At 37.0% G+C, this 24,911-nt stretch overlaps 1 protein-coding gene and 1 pseudogene across 4 annotated transcripts in view; one reads left to right on the forward strand and one right to left on the reverse strand.

Moving 5' to 3' along the window:
- PLCB1 (phospholipase C beta 1) overlaps window positions 1–24,911 on the reverse strand; it is a 738,719-nt gene that overhangs the window by 255,269 nt on the left and 458,539 nt on the right. The gene's annotated exons all lie outside the window — the stretch shown is intronic.
- LOC100997493 lies at window positions 16,872–17,634 on the forward strand (annotated as a pseudogene). The gene has a single exon (XR_652478.4). The product of XR_652478.4 is annotated as a peptidyl-prolyl cis-trans isomerase A pseudogene (transcript).

Here is a 24,911-nt window from a genome sequence, read left to right on the forward strand (position 1 = left end):
AAATAGTAAATGTTTAAAAAACAAAAAAACAAAAACCACACACAACCAAGAAAGAAAACAAACAAAACCTTTTCAGCTGAGTTACTTTACTTGGTGCCATTAATTCTCTCTTTAGTTAATAAAACGTTCTCTGTTTGGTCGCATGAAGAGTCACATTTTCAGGAAAGTTATGAAGAAAGAAAACCCCATTTCAAAGCTCTGCCTAACATAACTGAAATCTCACTTTCACTAACAAGTTGAAAGCTTATCAAGTACATCAAGCCTCCTAGAAAGATCAAATGCTACCACAAAAACATCAATTTGCATGACCCAGAAAAGGAGAGGTTTTATCAAAAGTTTTATTAAATAAACAATAATAGAAAAAAGGGAAACATTTAGCACTCTACCATTAATGAGAGATTAAAGGAGAATGTTCGGGAAGAATGACTGTTTTGTGAAGGCAATTAAACTTGATAACAAGGCATTTTATGAACTGATTAATTGCATCAAAGTTTTTGAACACCATTGAGACAAAGTTCAAAGAGAAAACATATCAGTAATTGTCATTTTGTGGGGTTCTTTTTGGTATACTCAGAAGAGAAAAAGCATTCTTCGAAATCACCTGAAACTTGTAATTATAAATCACAAGTTTTAAATCAGTGATTACAGAGTCCATCAATATATTTACCTCCACAATCTTTAGTGGGAAAGTATTTGGAAATGAATTGGATCTATACATTGGACCCTTTCTTTCCTTCCAGTGATAGCCACACAACTCATTCTTTGGCTTTTTTCTCCCCCAAGCATTTTTTGTTCAGTCTACACTATTTTACTACCTAATTCTCATGTCCATTTTTGTTGTTGTTGTTGTTGTTGTTGCTCATTTTGACATTTTTGCTCAAAATTTGATAAACAGATGATTGGTTAAAGATCGCCACCTCTCAGAATTGCAGACACTAGGTGTGGGGGTCAGGGATTCTCTTGAATCATCCTTAAGATAAAGGAACTCAAGGCAAGTAAGGATCACCCAGAGTAGGTGCTCAGAGTAGAAAACAATTCTGGAAAAGAGCTTCTGGTGTTCCCACTAAGAATTTATAAGAAACATGACCAACTGTTTCTGAAATATTTGTTTGAAAAGTTTTCCCAGTAATTGTTGCTTATATATCTTTTCTTTTTTTCTTCTTTTTTTTTCTTTTTTCTTTTTTTTTTTTTTTTGAGATGAGGTCTTGCTCTGTTGCTCAGGCTGCTGTGCAGTGGTGTGATCTCACTGCAACCTCCGCCTCCCAAGTTCAAGCGATTCTCCTGCCTCAGCCTCCCAAGTAGCTGGGACTATAGGGGTGTGCCACCATGCCTGGCTAATTTTTGTATTTTTAGTAGAGACGGGGTTTCTCCATGTTGGCCAGGCTGGTCTCAAACTCCTGACCTCAGCTAATGCACCGACCTCAGCCTCCCAAAGTGCTGGGATTACAGGAGTTTTATATCTTTTAAAAGACTATTAGTCTTTATATAAAAAGAAATTTATAATGAAGTATTTAGAAGTGATGTCTGGAATTAGGTGGATGAAGCAGGCTGGTAAAATGATGCTGCTGATTGAATCTGAGGGGTAAGTATTTGAGGACTCACTGCATGGTTCTGCATCTGGATGGTTAACATTTGGGAAAAAAATTTAAAAAGGTTACTGTGTATGAACCAAAGGAACATTTGAAGATTTGAGAAACATTTACTCAGAAGAAACCACAATATTTTAAAACCATATAGTTCTGAATGTAAACAGAGAACTGAAAATATATAACAAGCCAAGTTTCTTACTAACGTCCTTTTTCAGTGATGGAACACATTGATTTAAACTATGCTTTACTTTCTTTTCCCGCAGTGGTCATTTTATTTTTAAAACTGTATCTTTTCTTCATTTATTTCATTTTTATCAACACTAACCTTGATTATGTTAGAATTCTCCTTTAAGAAACAAGTTCACTTTTATTTGACCTGTACTCAATAACTTATCTATTTTTGAATGCGACTCTTTGTTGAGCATATTGATACGCAAGGGGTAGACTGAGAAAGACACTTGTACCTTCAAGTTGTCCTCATCTGTTTTCAGACTTTCAGAGAATACACAAAGAGGGGATTGTCTGGAAGGACAAACTGCAAATGCACAAAGTTTTTAGAGGGCTTTATAGGTAGAAGGAATTTCATGAAAACAGATGTGTAAAAAGTGGTTGTTTCTAGAGTATGACATACTCAGTTCTTGGGAAATAGGTGGCTATGTTTCAAAAACAAACAAATAAAATCAAAATAGCCACAATAACAAAAACTGATAGACAACTTACATGTAAACCATCTTATCTCCCAAACCTATTTTACCAAGGAGTTTTATGTCTGAGTATTTCTCATAGACTCAACTTCCTAAGAAGTTTCCAGAGAAGGATTTACCTATTTGAGTTACTACCAGACTCCAACATATTTTTCCATCTTTGCAACGGATATAACTTCATTAAACATTTTACAAAGAAAACATACCCATGACTCTGTAAAACTGTTCAATTTCTTTGTTGGAGGAAACTAAAGAAGACAGTTCAGAGAAAAGTAAGAGGTGAGGTGAACATGGAATTTCATATTTTTGCTAAGCTGTCACTCAAGGCCTCCTTTCTTCAGAGAATATCCTAGATGTATCTTCACGGCTGGAATTAACCAGATCAACTCAGAATCCTGGCAGCTATAATTGAATTCCACTTTTAAAGTTAAATCTAGATCATTTCTGTTCCCATAAGTGCTACCAAATAGAGACTGTCTGACTAAGTAAATTCATTTTCTCTCAATCATCAGGATTTGTGATTAAATTACTTCATGTCTGTTGCAAAGAAAGTTGAGTTTTGCTCTTGTTAAATAAAGCTCATGTTAATGATTCTCATTTTCAGGTAATTGGCCACTGAAGAAAGTAAAGACTGTTCTACACCTAAGAAGCAAGGACTCAATTACAGCACGTGTTACTGTATTATACCATTTAAAATATTCAAAATTAATGGAAGGAATAAACACAGGCTAAAGGATAATTTTTTAAAAAAGAATTAAATGCTGGTTTGAATTCTTACTTTTTAATATCACTTTTTAAAAAGGTTATTTTATTTATATGCCAAGTATCTACAAAATAAAACATCTCTTCAAGACCTTTAGATTTTATTTTTGATACCAGAAACATTTTTGGTGTAGAAGATATACCTTACTCATTTTTTTCATACTCATGAAATGTATCTTTATTGGATTTTAGGCTTATCCATTGATTTGTATAAGTTAATTTGATTCCCAGCACTTAATGCAATATTCTCAATCTGAATTACAGTTATATGGGTGGAACTCGAATCCATTCCTATCAATCATCAAGCACATAAGAGTCTTTCCAGTAGCAATCAGTACCTAACAGTTGGAAATGAAAGAGATGGATTCCTTACACATAACTGAGATTCATATGATTCAGCTTCATAGTGATAAAGCTACCTTTTCTTTGAAGGCAGAGCCAAATTGCTATGCTTTATTCAAATTTCATTGTAGAGGAAATATATAAATTTATGTCCAGGCTGGTTTCCCATCAAACCCTTGAATTCAACATTTGCATCTCAGAAAATAAAACACAGATTAACAAATTCCCTTTGAATCAATGCTTATCCTCACACCTCTCATTTTCAAGGTTTCTTTCTTTTATATGTGAATGTGATGAAGGATGTCACTCTGTTCACCAGGGTGTACCAGTGGCTTAGGTGGCTCACACAGCCAGCAAGCCTTTATAGAGGAAACACTTATCCATTCTCATTGATGATGACTCTGAAATATGGTGCTGTGAATATTCTTCTAAATAGAGCAAAAGACTTGGAGGATGTTACTTGTTTAAGTATTTTTTTCCTGCAAGTAACAGATGGAAAATCTTTAAATATTTTTTAGTTATTTCTTTAACTAGAGGGAGTAGAAGGAGAACAGACTGACTATGTCAAAGAAAAGCAACTATGGATACATACTAGAAAAAAAAGTTGGTGGAGTACTGCCCTTTCATATCCTGCAATGGTATTACCATAAGAAAAGCGTTTATATTTGCTTTGAGATGGAATAATGGTGAATTTGTAAAGTCACTGTATAAGTATAGAAATCTGTTGATGAAGAAGAGAAAATATAGTTAGCTTGGCCATGCATCTTCATCCAAAAGAAAGTGGTTTGAAGCTGTCAGGCTTGAATTGATTGAGCTAAAGTGAACACACTATTTAAGTCTAAAAAAAAAAAAAAAAAAAATTAGAAGAAACAGCAAGGTGATCATCCAGAATAATATTCTCCTGATTCACAAACAGAGAAGCTAAAAGTTCCCTGGAGTTCCCATAGAGCTAAAAGTTTGGTCATGCTTGGAAGTGGTCACAGAGAAGAGATAAAGTTAAAGGAGCATCCCTAAATAGCATCCTAGGTTTTTCCTCATCCCCAGGAACAAGTTCAGGGTCTGGTTTAATGCAGTTTTGAGAGCTAGGAAGGAAGGAAAGATAAGCAGCTGCTGGAGGGCATTCAGGCAGGCTGACCATAGAAGCAGCAGAAAAAAGGATTGAAATAAAGTATCCACAGTCCTTGGACCAAGAAAATTAGGCTCAGAATGTGGAGAGACAACTTCAGAGCTGGGAAAATGCTGCTATTACCTATTTCCAAAATTTGCATTGTCTGAGCTATTAGGTTGGTGCAAAAAGTAATGGCAAAACCCCAGTTACTTTTGCACCAACCTAATAGTTTCCCAGGTTGCAATACACATGCTTGGCAGACAGGAACTTTGTCTGGATGCCCCAGAAGCCAACCCAAGTCAAAGATCTGGGGACAAGTGATTTATTTTGGAGATGACTGCAGACAGCACAGTGAGGAGTGGGGAAGTAAGACAAGAAGGGAAGAAGATCTTTAAAGACTGTGTTAATTAGCGGTTTACTATTTTGGGCAAATGAGGCTCAAAACACTAGGGCCATTTGGAGACAGTATGAAGAATACATCTTAGGATGTTCCTAAGTAGCCTGGAAACTGTAGTATTTATCTGTTCAGTCTCATCCATCATTGGTGGACAGTCATTCCTGGGGTGCTAACTCCCTTGCTTTTCCATAGCCGGAAAACATTCTCAGGACTATATGGGAACTCTCGTTAGGCAACCTCTGTGAATGAACCAATAGAATATCAATGGATTCTCTGGGAACAGGGCATAGATAAACAAAAAGCAGCAGAAACCTCAGCAGAGGTAAATGCCCCTGTCTGACAGCTTTGAAGAGAGCAGTGGATCTCCCAGCACGGAGGTTGAGATCTGAGAACGGACAGACTGTCTGCTCAAGTGGGTCCCTGGCCCCTGAGTAGTCTAACTGGGAGACATCACCCACTAGGTGCAGACTGACACCTCACACCTCACACGGCTGGGTACACTCCTGAGACGAAGCTTCCAGAGCAAGAATCAGACAGCAACACTTGCTGTTCAACAATATTCTATCTTCTGCAGCATCCGCTGCTGATACCCAGGCAAACAGGGTCTGGAGTGGACCTCAAGCAAACTCCAACAGACCTACAGCTGAGGGTCCTGACTGTTAGAAGGAAAACTAACAAACAGAAAGGACACCCACACCAAAACCCCATCAGTATGTCACCATCATCAAAGACCAAAGGCAGATACAACCACAAAGATGGGGAAAAAGCAGGGCAGAAAAGCTGGAAATTCGAAAAATCAAAGCACATCTCCCCCTCCAAAGGAACGCAGCTCATCGCCAGCAACGGAACAAAGCTGGATGGAGAATGACTTTGACAAGTTGAGAGAACAAGGCTTCAGTCGATCAAACTTCTCAGAGCTAAAGGAGGAGCTATGTAACCAGTGCAAAGAAACTAAAAACTTTGAAAAAAGAATGGATGAATGGATAACTAGAATAATCAATGCAGAGAAGACATTAAAAGAACTGATAGAGATGAAAACCATAACACAAGAACTACGTGACAAATGCACAAGCTTCAGTAACTGACTCGATCAACTGGAAGAAAGAGTATCAGTGATTGAGGATCAAATGAATGAAATGAAGCGAGAAGTGAAGTGTAGAGGAAAAAGAGTAAAAAGAAATGACAAAGCCTCCAAGAAATACGGGATTATGTGAAAAGACCAAATCTATGTCTGATTGGTGTGCCTGAAAGTGACAGGGAAAATGGAACCAAGTTGGAAAACACTCTTCAGGATATCATCCAGGAGAACTTCCCCAACCTAGTAAGGCAGGCCAACATTCAAATTCAGGAAATACAGAGAACACCACAAAGATACTCCTCGAGAAGAGCAACTCCAAGACATATAATTGTCAGATTCACCAAAGTTGAAATGAAGGAAAAAATGTTAAGGGCAGCCAGAGAGAAAGATCGGGTTACACACAAAGGGAAGCCCATCACACTAACAGCAGATCTCTCAGCAGAAACTCTCCAAGCCAGAAGAGAGTGGGGGCCAATATTCAACATTCTTAAAGAAAAGAATTTTCAACCCAGAATTTCATATCCAGCCAAACTAAGTTTCATAAGTGAAGGAGAAATAAAATCCTTTACAGACAAGCAAATGCTGAGAGATTTTGTCATCAGCAGGCCTGCCCTACAAGAGATCCTGAAGGAAGTACTAAACATGGAAAGGAACAACAGGTACCAGCCATTGCAAAAACATGTCAAAATGTAAAGTCCATCGATGCTAGGAAGAAACTGCATCAACTAGCAAGCAAAATAACCAGCTAACATCATAATGACAGGATCAAGTTCACACATAACAATATTAACCTTAAATGTATGTGGACTAATTGGTCCAATTAAAAGACACAGACTGGCAAATTGGATAAAGAGTCAAGACCCATCAGTTTGCTCTATTCAGGAAACCCATCTCATATGCAGAGACACACATAGGCTCAAAATAAAGGGATGGAGGAAGATCTATCAAGCAAATGGAAAACAAAAAAAAGGAGGGGTTGCAATCCTAGTCTCTGATAAAACAGACTCTAAACCATCAAAGATCAAAAGAGACAAATAAGGCCATTACATAATGGTAAAGGGATCAATTCAGCAGGAAGAACTAACTATTCTAAATATATATGAACCCAATACAGGAGCACCCAGATTCATAAAGCAAGTCCTTAGAGACTTACAAAGAGACTTAAACTCCCATACAATAATAATGGGAGACTTTACCACCCCACTGTCAACATCAGACAGATCAACGAGACAGAAAGTTAACATGGATATCCAGGAATTGAACTCAACTCGGCACCAAGAGGACCTAATAGAAATCTACAGAACTCTCCACCCCACATCAACAGAATATACATTCTTCTCAGCACCACATGACACTTATTCCAAAATTGACCACATAGTTGGAAGTAAAGCACTCCTCAGCAAATATAAAAGAACAGAAATTATAACAAACTGTCTCTCAGACCACAGTGCTATCAAACTAGAACTCAGGACTAAGAAACTCAATCAAAACCGCTCAACTACATGGAAACTGAACAACCTGCTCCTGAATGACTACTGGGTACATAACGAAATGAAGGCAGAAATAAGGATGTTCTTTGAAACCAATGAGAACAAAGATACAACATAACCAGAATCTCTGGGACACATTTAAAGCAGTGTGAAGAGGGAAATTTAGAGCACTAAATGCCCACATAAGAAAGCAGGAAAGATCTAAAATTGACACCTTGATATCACAATTAAAAGAACTAGAGAAGCAAGAGCAAACACATTCGAAAGCTAGCAGAAGGCAAGAAATAACTAAGATCAGAGCAGAACTGAAGGACATAGAGACACAAAAAACCCTCCAAAAAATCAATGAATCCAGGAGCTGGTTTTTTGAAAAGATCAACAAAATTGATAGACCACTAGCAAGACTAATAAAGAAGAAAAGAGAGAAGAATCAAATAGACACAATAAAAAATGATAAAGGGGATATCACCACTGACCCCACAGAAATACAAACTACCATCAGAGTTATAATACTATAATACTATAAATAATATATACAGAGTTATAATACTATAAACACCTCTACTATATTTATAATACTATAAACACCTCTACGCAAATAAACTAGAAAACCTAGAAGAACTGGATAATTTCCTGGACACTTGCACTCTCCCAAGACTAAAACAGGAAGAAGTTGAATCCCTGAATAGACCAATAGCAGGCTCTGAAATTGAGGCAATAATTAATAGCCTACCAACCAAAAAAAGTCCAGGACCAGACGAATTCACAGCCTAATTCTACCAGAGGTACAAGGAGGAGTTGGTACCATTCCTTTTGAAATCATTCCAATCAATAGAAAAAGAAGGAATCCTCCCTAGCTCATTTTACGAGGCCAACATCATCCTGATAACAAAGCCTGACAGAGATACAACAAAAAAAGAGAATTTTAGACCAATATCCCTGATGAACATTGATGCAAAAATCCTCGATAAAATATTGGCAAACAGAATCCAGCAGCACATCAAAAAGCTTATCCACTGTAATCAAGTGGGCTTCATCCCTGGGATGCAAGGCTGGCTCAACATACGCAAAGCAATAAACATAATCCAGCATATAAACAGAACCAAAGACAAAAACCACATGATTATTTCAATAGATGCAGAAAAGGCCTTTGACAAAATTCAACAGCCCTTCATGCTAAAAACTCTCAATAAATTCGGTATTGATGGAACGTATCTCAAAATAATAAGAGCTATTTATGACAATCTCACAGCCAATATCATACTGAATGTGCAAAAACTGGAAGCATTCCCTTTGAAAACTGGCACAAGACAGGGATGCCCTCTCTCACCACCCCTATTCAACATAGTGTTGGAAGTTCTGGCTAGGGCAATCAGGCAGGAGAAAGAAATCAGGGTATTCAGTTAGGAAAAGAAGAAGTCAAATTGTCCCTGTTTGCAGATGACATGATTGTATATTTAGAAAACCCCATCATCTCAGCCCAAAGTCTCCTTAAGCTGATAAGCAACTTCAGCAAAGTCTCAGGATACAAAATCAATGTGCAAAAATCACAAGCATTCTTATACACCAGTAACAGACAAACAGAGAGCCAAATCATGAATGAACTCCCATTCACAATAGCTTCAAAGAGAATAAAATACCTAGGAATCCAACTTACAAGGGATGTGAAGGACCTCTTCAAGGAGAACTACAAACCACTGCTCAGTGAAATAAAAGAGGACACAAACAAATGGAAGAACATACCATGCTCATGGATAGGAAGAATCAATGAGTCAATCTACTCATCTGACAAAGGGTTAATATCCAGAACCTATAAAGAACTCAATCAAATTTACAAGAAAAATCAACCCCATCAAGAAGTGGGCAAAGGATATGAACAGACATTTCTCAAAAGAAGACATTCATACAGCCAACAGACACATGAAAAAATGCTCATCATCACTGGCCATCAGAGAAATGCAAATCAAAACCACAATGAGATACCATCTCACACCAGTTAGAATGGCAATCATTAAAAAATCAGGAAACAACAGGTGCTGGAGAGGATGTGGAGAAATAGGAACACTTTTACACTGTTGGTGGGACCATAAATTAGTTCAACCATTGTGGAAAACAGTGTGGCGATTCCTCAAGGATCTAGAACTAGAAATACCATTTGACCCAGCCATCCCATTACTGGGGATATATGCAAAGGATTATAAGTCATGCTGCTATAAAGACACATGCACACATATGTTTATTGAGGCACTATTCACAATAGCAAAGACTTGGAATCAACCCAAATGTCCATCAGTGACAGACTGGATTAAGAAAATGTGGCACATATACACCATGGAATACTCTGCAGCCATAAAAAAGGATGAGTTCATGTCCTTTGTAGGGACATGGATGCATCTGGAAACCATCATTCTCAGCAAACTGTTGCAAGAACAGAAAACCAAATACTGCATGTTCTCACTCATAGGTGGGAATTGAACAATGCGATCACTTGGACACAGGAAGGGGGGAACATCACACACCCGGTCCTATTGTGGGGAGCGGGGGGGTGGAGGGAGGGATAGCATTAGGAAATATACCTAATGTAAATGACGAGTTAATGGGTGCAGCACACCAACATGGCACGTGCATACATATGTAACAAACCTGCACGTTGTGCACGTGTACCCTAGAACTTAAAAGTATAATCATAAAAAAAAGAATATCAATGGATTGAATACACCTGTTGCAACATTAAAGAAGTGATTATAAGAAATAAGGAAATGTTATCCTGATATTGATTAATCTTCATGTATTCAATGGGATCTACAATTGAAAGAATTTCATCTGATAGGCTACTAAGATTCTTTTTTTTTTTTTTTTTGAGACAGAGTCTTGCTCTGTCACCAGGCTGGAATGCAGTGGCATGATCTCGGCTCACTAGAACCTCTTCCTCCCGGGTTCAAGCGATTCTCCTGCCTCATCCTCCTGAGCAGCTGGGACTCCAGGCGTGTACCACCAACCACGCCCAGCTAATTTTTGTTTTTTTTAGTAGAGACGTGGTTTCACCATGTTGGCCAGCGTGGTCTCCATCTCTTGACCACGTGATCCGCCTGCCTCGGCCTCCCAAAGTGCTGACTGTTCAGTTCTCTATAAAAATGATACATATGGCCTGGCGCAGTGGCTCACGCCTGTAATTCCAGCACTCTGGGAGGCCGAGGCGGGCGGATCACAAGGTCAGGAGATCAAGACCATCCTGGCTAACACGGTGAAACCCCGTCTCTACTAAAAATACAAAAAATTAGCCGGGCAAGGTGGCAGGCACCTGTAGTCCCAGCTAATCGGAGGCTGAGGCAGGAGAATGGCGTGAATCCGGGAGGCGGAGCTTGCAGTGAGCTGAGATCGCGCCACTGCACTCCAGCCTGGGCGACAGAGCGAGACTCCGTCTCAAAAAAAAAAAAAAAAAAAGAGATACATACAACAACAAGTTCTTCTAATTAGTGACTCTGTCAACAACCACACTAGCTGTTCTGTATCTTCTTCCCCCTATTTAATCTACAAACCAACACAGAGAGATAGCTATTGTTATTCCAATTTCACATGATGTGCTGAAAGGTGAAGTAATTTGCTCAGTTTTATAAAATGGTGTAAAGAGAGATTTGAATCCAAGTACACCTGATGGTAAACTCTAAGCCCTCTCCATATCACACTGTGTTACAAAGTATATCCAATTTGATGCAGTTTATATAAAATAGTGGAAATAGTTCAATTGGCAGAATAAAACTTAAATAGCAATCATTCAAGTTACCTTGTTCAGTGATATTTTCGGCAGTTTGTTAAAAATATAAAATAATGTATATGAGAAATCAAAATAGGAAAGAAAGGTGGTCTCATGGGAGTACTTGCCTTCCTAGGAAAGAGTCGAAGCTAAATGGTCAATTTTAATCATTATTTGTACAATCATCCCTGCTGAAAATAAAACTGCATGAAATATAGCAATTTGAAAACTAGTCAATGGAAAAAGTAGTTAGCTTTTTCCTCCTCATGGAGTCAGTATTTGTTAAACTTCAAAATTCTCAAGTATAGACAGGTTGTCAGCCATGTTTTAAACTATGCCCCCAGTCTTTTTGACATATGCTACCACCTGTCTGCCAGCAAATTTGTATGCACAGCGCTTACCACTGCAACGCATAAAAATCCACATGCCCTGAGGGGTGACGGTGTGTGCAAAGCAGACAGTTAGGATCCTATGTGCCTTCCTGTTTAAACCCCCCACAGAGCATGGAAAGCATTATATTCCCCTTCAACTTCCATCCGAGGTCAATGCTTCTAGCTACCACAGTGAGGCCTGTTTGTTAATCGAATGCACAGACACCTTTACAGTGAGTCCGCAGCATCTCCCTAGTTGATGAGTTCTTTATTGGTGAGATTTAAGTTTTCCTATTTTGTAATGATATCTGCTTCCTTCCATGGTACTTTGCTATACTTAGATGTGCCAAAGGGGCTTCTAGAATCTCAGAGCATAATTTAAAATCAAACATATCAAAAAAGGAGGATGACAATTCATTAATAATGACAAACACAATGTTCCCTTTGTTAAGAAAATCCATCATCTATGCTGTGGGTTTTTGACACGTGGAGGAAAGAGGAAAACAGCAGACAGCCTGTATTCTATTTCTTTTCTTTCTTTCTTTCTTTTTTTTTTTTTTTTTTTGGTGGGGGTGGGGGACAGAGTTGCTCTGTCACCCAGGCTGGAGTGCAGTGGTGCAATCTGAGTTCACCGCAGCCTCTACCTCCTGGGCTTATGTGATTCTTATGCCTCAGCCCCCAAATAGCTGGGACCACAGGTGCCCACCACCACACCTGGCTAATTTTTGTATTTTTAGTAGAGATGAGTTTTTGCTATGTTGGCCAGGCTGGTCTCAAACTCCTGGCCTCAAGTGATCTGTCCGTCTCTGCCTCCCAAAATGCTAGGATTGCAAGTGTGAGCCACCCTGCCTGACCAGACAGCCTGCATTCCGTTTGGCTTTGAGTTCTGGCTCTGTTGTTTGAAGCAATGTGGCCTTAAAAAGTTTTGTTAATCATTCTGTGCCTCTGTTTTCCAAACTGTGGGATAAGGATAATAGTAGTGTCCCCTTAAAAAGGTTATTATAGGAAATAAATGAATCATTACATGTTAAGAGCTCAGAGCCACACATAACAAGCTGTGAGTACTTGAAAAAAAATTAATAGCTGGTGGCATACTTAAAATAAGTAATCAATCACGTCAGTCACCACAAAAATATATTCTTTATGTACATGTGACCCATTAGAGTTTGCAGATTTGATTTTGATCACCACACTAATGTAAGGTGACCAGGCATTGCTATTATTATCCACCTTGAGGGAAGACTAAGTTGAAACTCAGGGGATACAAGTTGCCTAATTTTCAAAGCTAGTTAAATGGAAGAAGCAGACTCTGAAAAGTTCTACAAATGAAAATGAAACACAGTACGGGGGGAACATACTGAATAATTTAATCTCTTACAGAGACCAAAACTATGTATAGCCATTTACTTACTTTGAGATTTGCCGATCAATATGTATATTTGTGTGCACATTTAGATATACATTCATGGTTTGTGTATATTTGACTGCCTATATTCTAAACGTTTGCATTTTAATTTTGTTTTTCCCTTAATTCATTTTTCCATGGGAAGCTTAATTTAAAGAGTGCTGAAGGGTGAGTCATTTCTAGATCTTTTCCGTTTCTGGTTCTTCCATTTAACTAGCTTTGTAAATTAGGCAACTCACATTCTCAAAGCTTTAACTAGTTTCCACCCAAGGTGGATGACAATAGCAATGTCTGTTCACCTTATATCATTAGAGTGGTGATCAAAATTAAATCCTCAAACTCTAATGTATCACACGTACATAAAGAATTAATATATTTTTGTGGAGACTGACAAGATTACTTATTTTAAGAATGCCATGAAAAAATGCAGTGAAATAAATGTTAACTGTTACTTATCTTTTTCTTTTTAAAATTATAAATGATTGTAGGAGTTAAACGGAGCGAGAAAATTTCCCACCAATTCACTACAGGTAACTGAAGGAGTTTGAAGTAAATGGGTAATTGATCTATAAAGCTAAATATAGATGTGAATATATATTTGCTGAAAGTTATAAAAATATTCTAAGAGTAAATATTATTTGATTTTAAGATTTATTTCCTTTGATTTATTTATATATCTTTTCTGTTACTCTAGATACACATGGGTTAATCATATTCTATAATACATAAAAATCAATAATATATTATACCTTCAGAAACACAGGGATATAAAGATCTTAACTACTAGGTACTCAAAAAATAGCAGTATATGATGTGGGATTAAAAAATATATATATATGTATATGTATATATGTACTCTCTTTTTTTCTCGAACTAGTCCCACCCAATACCTTTTTGTGAAATGTAGCTTAGAAGAAATGTGGTTTAGATGATTGGAAGATTGATTCACAATTCCACTTCAGCCTAAGATTTCCTAGTATTGCTAGGTAATTTCGACAATGAAGTACAAAAAGACAGATTACACTGGGCCATGAATTGGTTGCCTCTTGTGGTATGCTGGTAAATGTTTAACAACAGGCTTTTAACAAATCAAAACAAACAAAAAATAACAAAACCAAAAACCCCGAAACAACAACAACAGCAAGAAAAGCCTCCAAATTCCCAAATGTTAGCATTTACTGTTTTCCATGGTATAAATACTCACAACATAGCCAGTTTCAAGCTACCCTGATGATCTCACTGAATTCAGAATTGGAAAAAGATCAGCAGTAGCATACTATTTCACCATACAGCTACAAGACTATAAACAGCCTCAAAATCATACTTAATCATAACATTTAATAAAATAATTAGCAAGTGATGAGTTTTGAGTATTCATTACCTGCATTTTTAATATAATTTACTTAGCTTTAGGTTTAAATTATTTAATTAATCATAATGGCTGTGTGTATCAATCTGTAGCAAATTTAGCAAACATTTAACAATTGGCTGTCATGAACTGGTACAAGCTGACTTCAGCACACTGCCAGTCACATTTAGAGGTGGTCTATAAGTCTTAAAACTTAGTAGAAGGATGACTCTATGCTCCTGGGAAACAGGAAAAGGCCTCAGTTTGAATAGCATTGCTCCAAATCTCTTATTGGCATCAATTTTTAGCTCCCATCTGGCTTTCTTCTTCCCAGTAGGAGATTGTATCATGAATGCTTTCAAGATCTCGCTCCTTAGGCCTTCTCTGAGATACATAAATAGAAACCACTCTAAGTATTCCACAAGAAAGGTCCTGTTGGGCCTAGCCTCCTGGGCTCCATATCTTAGATACAGGCCATTCTTGGGGAACACTGTGTGCAGTACATACAGTACAGTCCAACTGAAAGGGAAATGTAATTAGGATATTTCACTATAAAGTTTGATGACTTATGCAGCTATCTCCTCATGGAGAAAGCTCACAACATAGGAGGAGTCTGTTTCTTTAGAGAGGCTCTGCTGTTGACCAATGCTCCAAGACTCTTTTGTAGAAGATTCAGCAATTTCCTTGTGCTTGGGGGCATCTGCCTCATGGTCCTTATTCATCCAGTAAACAGATATTTACTGAGCACCTACTATTTATCTGGCATTATACTAGTTAATGGAGCTACACCAGTGAACAAAAACAGACGCTTACACCCTGGTGGTGCTTACATTCTGGTGAGAAAACGGGCATTAAATTAATCAAACAGCCTCATGAATGTGTGCAAAAGAGTTTAGTAGGTGAGTCTAACATAATTAATGAAATCAGAGAGGGCTTCCCTAAACAAGCATATGATGAGCTGAAATTTGAAAGATGGAGAAGAGTCTTAGATGAAGGAGGAGATAGTAGGAAGTACTTCAGGCAGTGGAATAGCATGTTATGCAAATTTCTTGTGGTAGGAGGAAGAGAAGCAAGGATGAGAAAATGAAAAGCTAGTAGAGAAGGTTGGGTGAAATGAAGATGGATAGGTAGGGAGCCAGATTCTGCAAGGAGGTAAGGTTTGTTCTTGTCAAGGCATTTTAAGCCCTCAGGCAAGAGGAAGTCACCAAATGGCTTTAAACAGGGGAAGGATGGAACGTGACTTGGTAGAATGTGGGGGACAGATTTGGAGAGATATGTAAGAGGCAAAATCAGCTTGACTTGATGTTGGATTCAGTGGGGTTGAAGAAATGGAGGTGCCAGTAATAACCCCCAGTTTCTGAACTGCATAACTGAGAGAAAGGAGTTGTAGTTAAGAGCGGCAGGGAGACCTGGAGAAGGACGCTGTTGAGGAGGAGTAGAGGGTATGATTATGATTATGAGTTTGGTTTTTGATATGCAAAGTCCGAGGTGCCTTTGGGGCCATCCCTCCTTGCAGAACATAAATCTAATTGGAAAGGTTTTATGTACCAGGGTATGGTATAGAACACAAAGCCCCTGATTTCAGTTTTATTCCGGATAGAAGTTCAAATTCAGCAAAAGCAACTTGCAGAGCAAGATGTCAAGTAGATTTGTTACACATTCTCCTCTTCCATGCATTTCAGGTCATTGTTCTTTAATCCTGAATTTTTTTTTTTTTTTTTTACCTTTGATTCTTGTGTTAAAGTCATTTTATATTTATCAAAATGTTGTCCAGAAGAGCCAAATAAAGTATGTTCATCAAAGAATGGTTTCTAAAGAGACTCAAAGAGAGGTGACACATTTTGGATAAATCTCCTCAGAAGATGGATAGTAACAAAGATTTCTGTGCATTGTTGCATTCAGTAGGGAAAGTGGATACTTGAAAATAAAGGCACTTTATCAAAAACATTGATTTCTAAAGCTATTATGTATTGCGAAGGTGGTTTTGAATAGTGATTTGGAACAAAAAAAGCATCTCCAAAGCGTGATGTATTAGATGGTCCTCTACATAAAACAAAAGAACTATAAATCACTGTCTTCCCTATAAATTTGATTTTCCCAAACCCAACTAATTTGCAAAATTCTTAAATAGTTTAGTATATTCAAGGGAACATATATAACAAAAATCATTTAAGGACATTAGACAGAATAGTATGCAGCTTTTTAAAGTAATGTTTATGAAGAGTTTTAAAGAATAAGATACAATGCTTATGGTGTATTAGATATAAATACAACATTAAAAACTTTACATATTTTAATTCTGTGCAACTATGAGCATTTAGAACAAAGACTGCAAGGAAATACAATGTAATATTACAATGCTACATGGTGGAATCATAAGTGATTTTTTTCAGATGAAAGAAGCTTCTGAATATGAATTTATTGCATGCTCATAAAAAGTTCAAGCAATTTAGAAAATTAAATGAAATTAACTCCAGATCCCACTAGCCAGAAGCAACCATTAAAAACATGGTGGAGGCTTTGCAGACGCTGCCGCCGAGGAAAGTCCTGTACTACTAGCCATGGTCAACCCTACCGTGTTCTTCGACATTGCCGTCGACGGCGAGCCTTTGGGCCGCGTCTCCTTCCAGCTGTTTGCAGACAAGGTTCCAAAGACAGCAGAAAATTTTCGTGCTCTGAGCACTGGAGAGAAAGGATTTGGTTATAAGGGTTCCTGCTTTCACAGAATTATTCCAGGGTTTATGTGTCAGGGTGGTGACTTTACACGCCATAATGGCACTGGTGGCAAGTCCATCTATGGGGAGAAATTTGAAGATGAGAACTTCATCCTAAAGCATACAGGTCCTGGAATCTTGACCATGGCAAATGCTGGACCCAACACAAATGGTTCCCAGTTTTTCATCTGCACTGCCAAGACTGAGTGGTTGGATGTCAAGCATGTGGTCTTTGGCAAAGTGAAAGAAGGCATGAATATTGTGGAGGCCATGGAGCGCTTTGGGTCCAGGAATGGCAAGACCAGCAAGAAGATCACCATTGCTGACTGTGGACAACTCGAATAAGTTTGACTTGTGTTTTATCTTAACCACCAGACCATTCCTTCTGTAGCTCAGGAGAGCACCCCTCCACCCCATTTGCTCGCAGTATCCTAGAATCTTTGTGCTCTCGCTGCAGTTCCCTTTGGGTTCCATGTTTTCCTTGTTCTCTCCCATGCCTAGCTGGATTGCAGAGTTAAGTTTATGATTATGAAATAAAAACTAAGTAACAAAAAAAAAAAAAAAAAAAAAAACCATGGTGGAGAACATGTTTCTAGACCAGTGCTGTCAACAGAAATTTTTGGTGATGCTGGGACTATTCCAAATCTGAGCTGTCCAATATGGTAGCCACTAGCCACACATGGCTACTGAATACTTGAAATGTGGCTAATGCAATTTTTAATTTGGTTGAATTTAAATTAATTCAGATTTAAGTAGCAATATGAGGCCAGTGTCTACCAAGTTGAATAGTGCAGTTCTAGACATTTCTCTACATAGACACACACACACACACACACACACACACACTTTTACATAAATAGAATCAGAGTAAACATACTTATTTGTAACTTGACTGCTTACTGATATACTGATAAAATATTTATAAATATAGAAATATATTTCCCTCTTAATTTGGTTCTGTAGTATTCTACTATATAGATGCACCATAATATATTTAACACATTTCTCATCACTGGACAGGTTTTATTATTATAAACAATGCTTCAGTGAGCATCTGTGTGTGTGTGTATATATATATAGTGTATGCATACATATATAATTGAATACTTGAATGATAATTTACTTAGGATAAATTCCTGGTATGTAATTGCAGGGCCAAAGGTATTGATATTTCAATTTACGATACTTATAGCATATGAGATCACCTATATAGGTTATTGACAATTTTTTTCATCTGTGATAGTCTGCTGAAAAAATAGAATATCTTGTTACTATTTTTATTTGTGTTTTAAAATGACTAGTTATGGGAAATACCTATTCTTATTTATTGGCCATTCATATGTCTTTTAGAGTAGAAAGAGTTTGTTAAGGCTATAATCCCCCTATTCAAGTAGGATGTTCTTTTTTTTCTTATTGATTTATAAGCAGCTTTTTTTGGGGCTATTTAAATGTTTATTGACCCTTTGCCTGATATATATGTTGTAATATTTCTTTCAGATGTATCATTTGGTTTAATGCCAAATGATGTGGTATTTTCTCCTATAGAAATTTAATTTTTTGATATTTAGTTCTATCAATATTTTCACTATAATTTTTCTGATTTATTGCCATGTATAAAAAAGCTTTCCTTACCTTGATATTATAAAAATATTCCATTTACAGGAATTTATTTTCTCTTCATCATGTTATGTACTTTATAAATGTTTACAAGATCCATGAACTCATTTCCTTACTATAATATTGAGAAAAATATAAACATAAAATCATTTTTCAAAACAACTGAGAATCAAGTTTTCAGGGAACTTGTGGTGATAGTTTCTTTTCAATCTATACATCAAGACTTACAAATGCTAAATCTTTTATAAGAATCTTATGATATGGATTGAAAGTTAGATATTAGCACAGAAGGGAGCCACCTATTAGACCATATTCTGAATTTCCCCTTGTGAGATTTTCATAATACACACAGGCATGCTAAACAGACATGGCTAATATCCCTGGAGTTCAGTACCCAAATGTTGTCCATTGTTAAACTCATCACCCCCAGAAAACTCTAAAACAGCTCTGCAATTGTTATGCTCTAATACCTGAGCACTTGAATGAAAATATCATAATTGATAGTTGTGGTCATTGATATCATTTTATATGATTGCTGTTTAGGCTAAGTGTGTGGCACACAGTTCCTTATACATAGAAGAAATTACAAATTTAGCATGGTATTGGACAGTATTGGGCACTTCTTGTGGGGCCTTTCAACATATTATTTTTTCTTTTAGATAAATAAAGAGACAAGCATTTAGACATTTCATGTATGCAATAGAGCCAGTATCCACAGTTCCAAGCTCTATTGCTTTATCGTTAAATATAAAGCAAACAGAATGGACTTGTACTCACTCACACATCTCACATCCAGATCTGTCTCTGCTCACTTGTGTGTTAAGCTGGGCCATGTCTGAGGGTAACACTTAAATCTGGTTATCTAGTTAGAACCCCAAAGTCTTCCTGAAAAGTCATTAAGAGATGGTGACTTTCTTCAGATTGTCTCAGAAAATGTCCTTCTTGTGGGTATAGCTCAGGGGTAGAGTATTTGACTTCAGAAAATGTCCTTTTTATAGAAAGAAGTATGGCTGTGTCATTAATTAGGCTGGTAGTTCCATTTTTGTGTAATGAAGCTCTGCTAGGGAAGGGGCTTTAAACTCTCAAGAGCACAGGGGAGGCTATGGAGACCTAGACAACCTGATATATGTGGCTCAATCAGTAACTGGGGCAGAAGGGTCTAAGGTAACCTACAGATCTATGGGGTTTAGTGGATGCACAACAATCCAATGAACCTATGGAGCACAGGACATTTAATCCCTCTGGAATATGTAAACCAGAGTGTAGCTGGACTTCCTGGTGAAACCTCTAGAATTTTACTACAGGGAGTTGGGTTGAGCAGTGAAACAACCATTGTTGCTATGCCACCCTTCCTCCATCCAACGGACGGCAAAGATGAGGGCTTGAGAGCTGCCTTCTCCAAAGCTGACTTGTGGATCTTTATGTCATAGAATCCCAGGAAAACTGAACGTTTACTGAAGTGACCTTTCCTACAATAATTGATTCACCTATATGCAAATGAATGTTCCAGGAGCTCTACCGATACCATAAACATACTTTTTCATTTGTGTTTTTTATTCATTCAACAATCTTTATGCCTTTATTTCCATTTTCTATACCAGGGTTATGTTTATGAATGTGGCACAGTCTTTGCCCTCAAGCTTCTAATGATCTGGTAGCAGAGAATATGTTTATTTAAATTAAAACTTCTCATCACTATCATGATGAGCTGGGACCCTTACCTCACACTATATGCAAAAATCAATTTGAAATTTATCATAGACTTAAATGTAAGAGCTAAAACTCTAAAGATCTTAGAAAAAATCTAGGTATAAGTCCTTAAGATCTTGGGTTAGGCAATGGTTTCTTACATAACCAAGAGGACAAGTAACAAAAGAAAATATAAATAAATTGAACTTTATAAAAAACAAAAACTTCGTGCTACAAAGGACACTATCAAGAAAGTAAAAAGACAACCAAGAGAACAGAAGAAAATATTTACGAATTCTATCTGAAAGGAATTTAACAAATAAACTGCTGATGGGAAGGTAAAATGTCACAGCCGATTTGGAAAACAGTTTGCAATTCCTTAAGATGTTAAACACAGCCATCATATGACCCAGCAATTACACTCTTAGGTATACACCTACGAGAAATGAAAACACGTCCACACAAAAACTCATACTTGAAAGTTCATAGCAGCATTTTTCATAATAGCCAAAAAGTAAAAACAAGCCAAATGTCTAGAAACTGACGAATGGAAAATCAAATATGATATATACATGCAATTGAGTACTATTTCACAATTAACAGCAATGAAGTACTGTTATATGCTACAACATGGATTAACCTTGAAAACATTATGCTAAGTGAAAGAAGCCAGTCACTATATACCAGGTATTAGGTTGGTATAAAAGTAATTGCAGTTTTGGCTATTACTTTCACGAGCAAAAACAGCAATTACTTTTGCACCAACATAATATTATATGATTCCATTTATATGAAATTTCTATAATAGTTAAACACATAGAGACACAAAGATAAATGGTTACCAGGGTCTGGGAAGAGGAAGGAAGGAAGAGTGCTTATTAATGGGTAGGGGGTTTCTTTTTGGAGTGATGAAAATATTCTAAAATTATATACTGATGCTCATTTCACATCTATGAATATACTAAATATACTAAAAACCACTGAATTGTTCACATTAGAAGGGTTAATTTATTGGTGTGCAAATACAGATATTCACCCTAAAGTACCTGTGCACCCTTTGTGATATGTATACCATGCTTTGAAAACAGTTGCTTCAGAACACATGTATGAGGCTGGCCATAGTGGTCAGACACCTGTAGCTGGCTGACCACCTACTTGGTGGACTGAGGAAGGACGATTGCTTGAGCCCAGGAGATTGAGATTTCAGTGAACTATGATCATACCACTGCACTTAAGCCTGGGTGACACAGCACGACTCCCATCTCTTAAAAAAAAGAACCATGTGTAAATCATGGAATTCAGTGTGTTTGAAGACAATGTCAAAATATTTTTACTCTTGACAGATGCTCAAGTTTTCTTGGCCTAATAATAGGTGGTAAATTGAAGAGAAAAAAGATGGTTAAAATAGCAGAGACTGACTAGATAGATGCGTTGGAATCAGCAGTTATAACATGCACAGCTTTCGAAGGACACATTTAGCTTGCATTAATGACTTTTAATTCTTAACCCTCTTGAACTATAACTCACTATTCTTGCCTCATCCAACTGCTGGAGCATTTTCAAACTTTTAATCTCCTCATTTTGATGCTCTAAGTCACAAATATTAATGTTTGAACCATGTCTTGTATTTTTGGGAAATGTATAGTTATGACATAAGCCAATCTATTAGGTTGGTGCAAAAGTAATTGCAATTTCTGCCATTGAAAGTAATGGCAAAAACCGCAATTGCTTTTGCACCAACCTAATAAAATCTGTAGCCTCATCTCCAATAGCTAAGACTCTTTTTGCTCTGTTGACATGCCTATTGCATATATGAAAAGTTGGAGGAAATTAACACTTTTAAATCAATAAAGTTTTTCTTATTTTGGCAGGGAATAAGAGAAGGGCATTTAACTTCCCCTTAGCTCTGAAAGCCCTAGGGATGCTAGGGCCAGTTTGCTGGGGTATATTTAAAAGATTAAGATGCTTATATTTATACATCTCAATACATTCAGGAGCTAATAGTGCCAAATTACAGAGGCCATCACTGTTGTGCAATTGATGATTGCTGCAGTCTTCTGATTATGGTAAAATAGTGAATTCATTCAAATTTAAGAAACTGTAATTAAAATAAAGCTCTGTCTGGAACCCAAAAAATTACCTCCAATATTTTTATTTCTTATCCTCATTCCTTCATTTATTTCTTCAGAAAACGTTTGAGTTGCTACACTGTGCATGTTGCTATGCCAACTGACTCACATTTGTGCTTTCATAAAACACATTTATGAAACATTTTATAAAAGGCATTAGTGTCTTATGCAGGAAAATACCCTATAAATCTAAGTATCCTTATCTAAATATCAGGAACTATTTTCTTATTTGAATTACTTAACAGATGTCACATGATAATGTAAAGCTATCTAATTTGGGTGAGGAATGGGATGTTACATGATAAAGTATGTTTTGAGGCAAAACAAGTTTGCCCTGTGGGTATACCCTTTTCCTTGAAGCCAGAGTTGATTTCCAGCTCATTTTAAAGTCCATTTAGGACGCTGAGTAAAGAGAGTAATTATGTTTATCAACCACATGGTAGAGCCCAAAATCTTTACAGAATCCCAAAGCTCATTTTCAAAGAAATTTTAAATTTGCATGTGATATTAGGTCCTAGACTATGTAAAAATGGAAGCTTTTAAATTACACATATGATTTAAATTTGGTGCGCTCTCTAGCTATTTTAAACATGTATTTATGGGTTTATTTTTAAAGAAATAACATGCATGCATTAAAGAGCACAGAATGCATTAATTTTAAGTATACAACTTGATGATATTTACATTTTACACATTCTGTAACGACACCCAGGTACACAGAGATAGAGCACACTCCCAGCTCCCTGTATGTTCTAGTCATTAAAAAAATTACTGGACGAGTAAAAATTGTATATATATACATGATGTACAACATGATGCTTTGATATATGTATTCACTGTGGAATGGCCAGATCAAGCTATTTAACATAAGCCTTACCTCATATGCTCATCAGTTTGGGGGATCATTTTTATATCCAACTTTTACAAATTCTAATTCTTAAATTTCTCAATCTATTCATTTTTAAAATCATCCTGACTATACCCATTCATTCACTCACTCATTCATCCAATACATATTTAATGAAGGCAAAACATGTGTCAGGCACATGTAAATAACACATATAATGCTTACAGGTAGAAGAACAATAAACAAACAACTGTAATGAACAAGAGCATTTCAGAGAAGAAGTCAATGAAGAAAATAAAATGGGGTAGGGTAAAATAATGAGTGGATTGGGGTAGGAACATTAGATAAAAGAAAAAGGGGTTACACCAAAGTCTGGAGAAGAGAAGAAAGTTCCAGGAGGTGCTGGTATGCTGGGGTGGGAATGGATTGACTTGCTCCAGGAACACAGAGTCCAGAGAGGCTGGAACATAGCAAGAGAGCAGCACAGTGATCTGTGAGGAAGTGGTTGGGGCAAAGGGCAAATTCTAGGCCAACTCACAAGAGCTCTTAGAGGAATGGAGTTTAGATTTCTATTTGAAACACAAAAGAAGTCCGTTAGGTTTAATGTAGGGGAGTGAAATGATTTAATTTATATTTTTGGAAGATCACTTTGTCTGCCATGTGCAAAACTGGAGGCAGGAAGCCAATTAAGAGGCTATTTCAATTGAGTCTATTTCATGGGAGGTGGGACTAATGTGAGGTCTATGGAGATGGAGAGAAGTGGATGCCTTGGATGCAATTTGGATATGGAGGCAATGGGCCTGGCTGAGGAAAGGGATGTGGGACTGTGGTAGATGGTGCTGGGGGAAAGAAATAAATTCAGGATAATTCCCAGGTTTTGGCATTATAAATGGGAGATACTGTGTTGTTATTTATCAAGCCTGATATTAGGGAAAGCTATGGATTTAGAATTGGGAACCATCTCCTGTTTAAACCATTAGAACAACTCCCTTATGGGTGTCTACTTTTAGGCATGCTTCCCAACAATTCATTCTAGAATAATAGCAATTAGCAAAACTGATCCAAAAGCAAGAGACATTTTTAACAACAGATCAAAAATTAAGAAAGACCTTGAAATACTTTTCAAAGTGTTGTCTTAAAGAAATGTTCAGGGCTTATAAAGGTTTGAGAGGAATTCTGTCAATCTATCACAACAAGGATAAATTCTACATTAGTAATAAAATAAATAGATGTAGAACTTTTTAAGTTTATGAAACCATCAAGTCCCTCATTCAAAGCCTGACAGAGTTGATGTAAGAACAGACAACATGGGCCATCTCACTTACGAATATAATTGTAAATATGTTTAAAAAGACACTACCATATTGAGTTGGGTAGATAGGGCACTAATAATAATTGTGATCATACTAGTGGTAGTCATATAATATTGATCAAGTTTATTCTGTGTCAGGCACCTTGTGGATTTTTTTTTTTTTTTTTTTTGCCTTTCGAGGGAGATGCTGTTACTGTCTTTCTTCTTTTAGAGGAGGAAATGAAGGCACAGAGAGGTTAAATAACTTGCTCTGTT

This window comes from Papio anubis, chromosome 16 (genome assembly GCF_008728515.1).
Source record: "Papio anubis isolate 15944 chromosome 16, Panubis1.0, whole genome shotgun sequence".
NCBI lineage: Eukaryota > Metazoa > Chordata > Mammalia > Primates > Cercopithecidae > Papio > Papio anubis.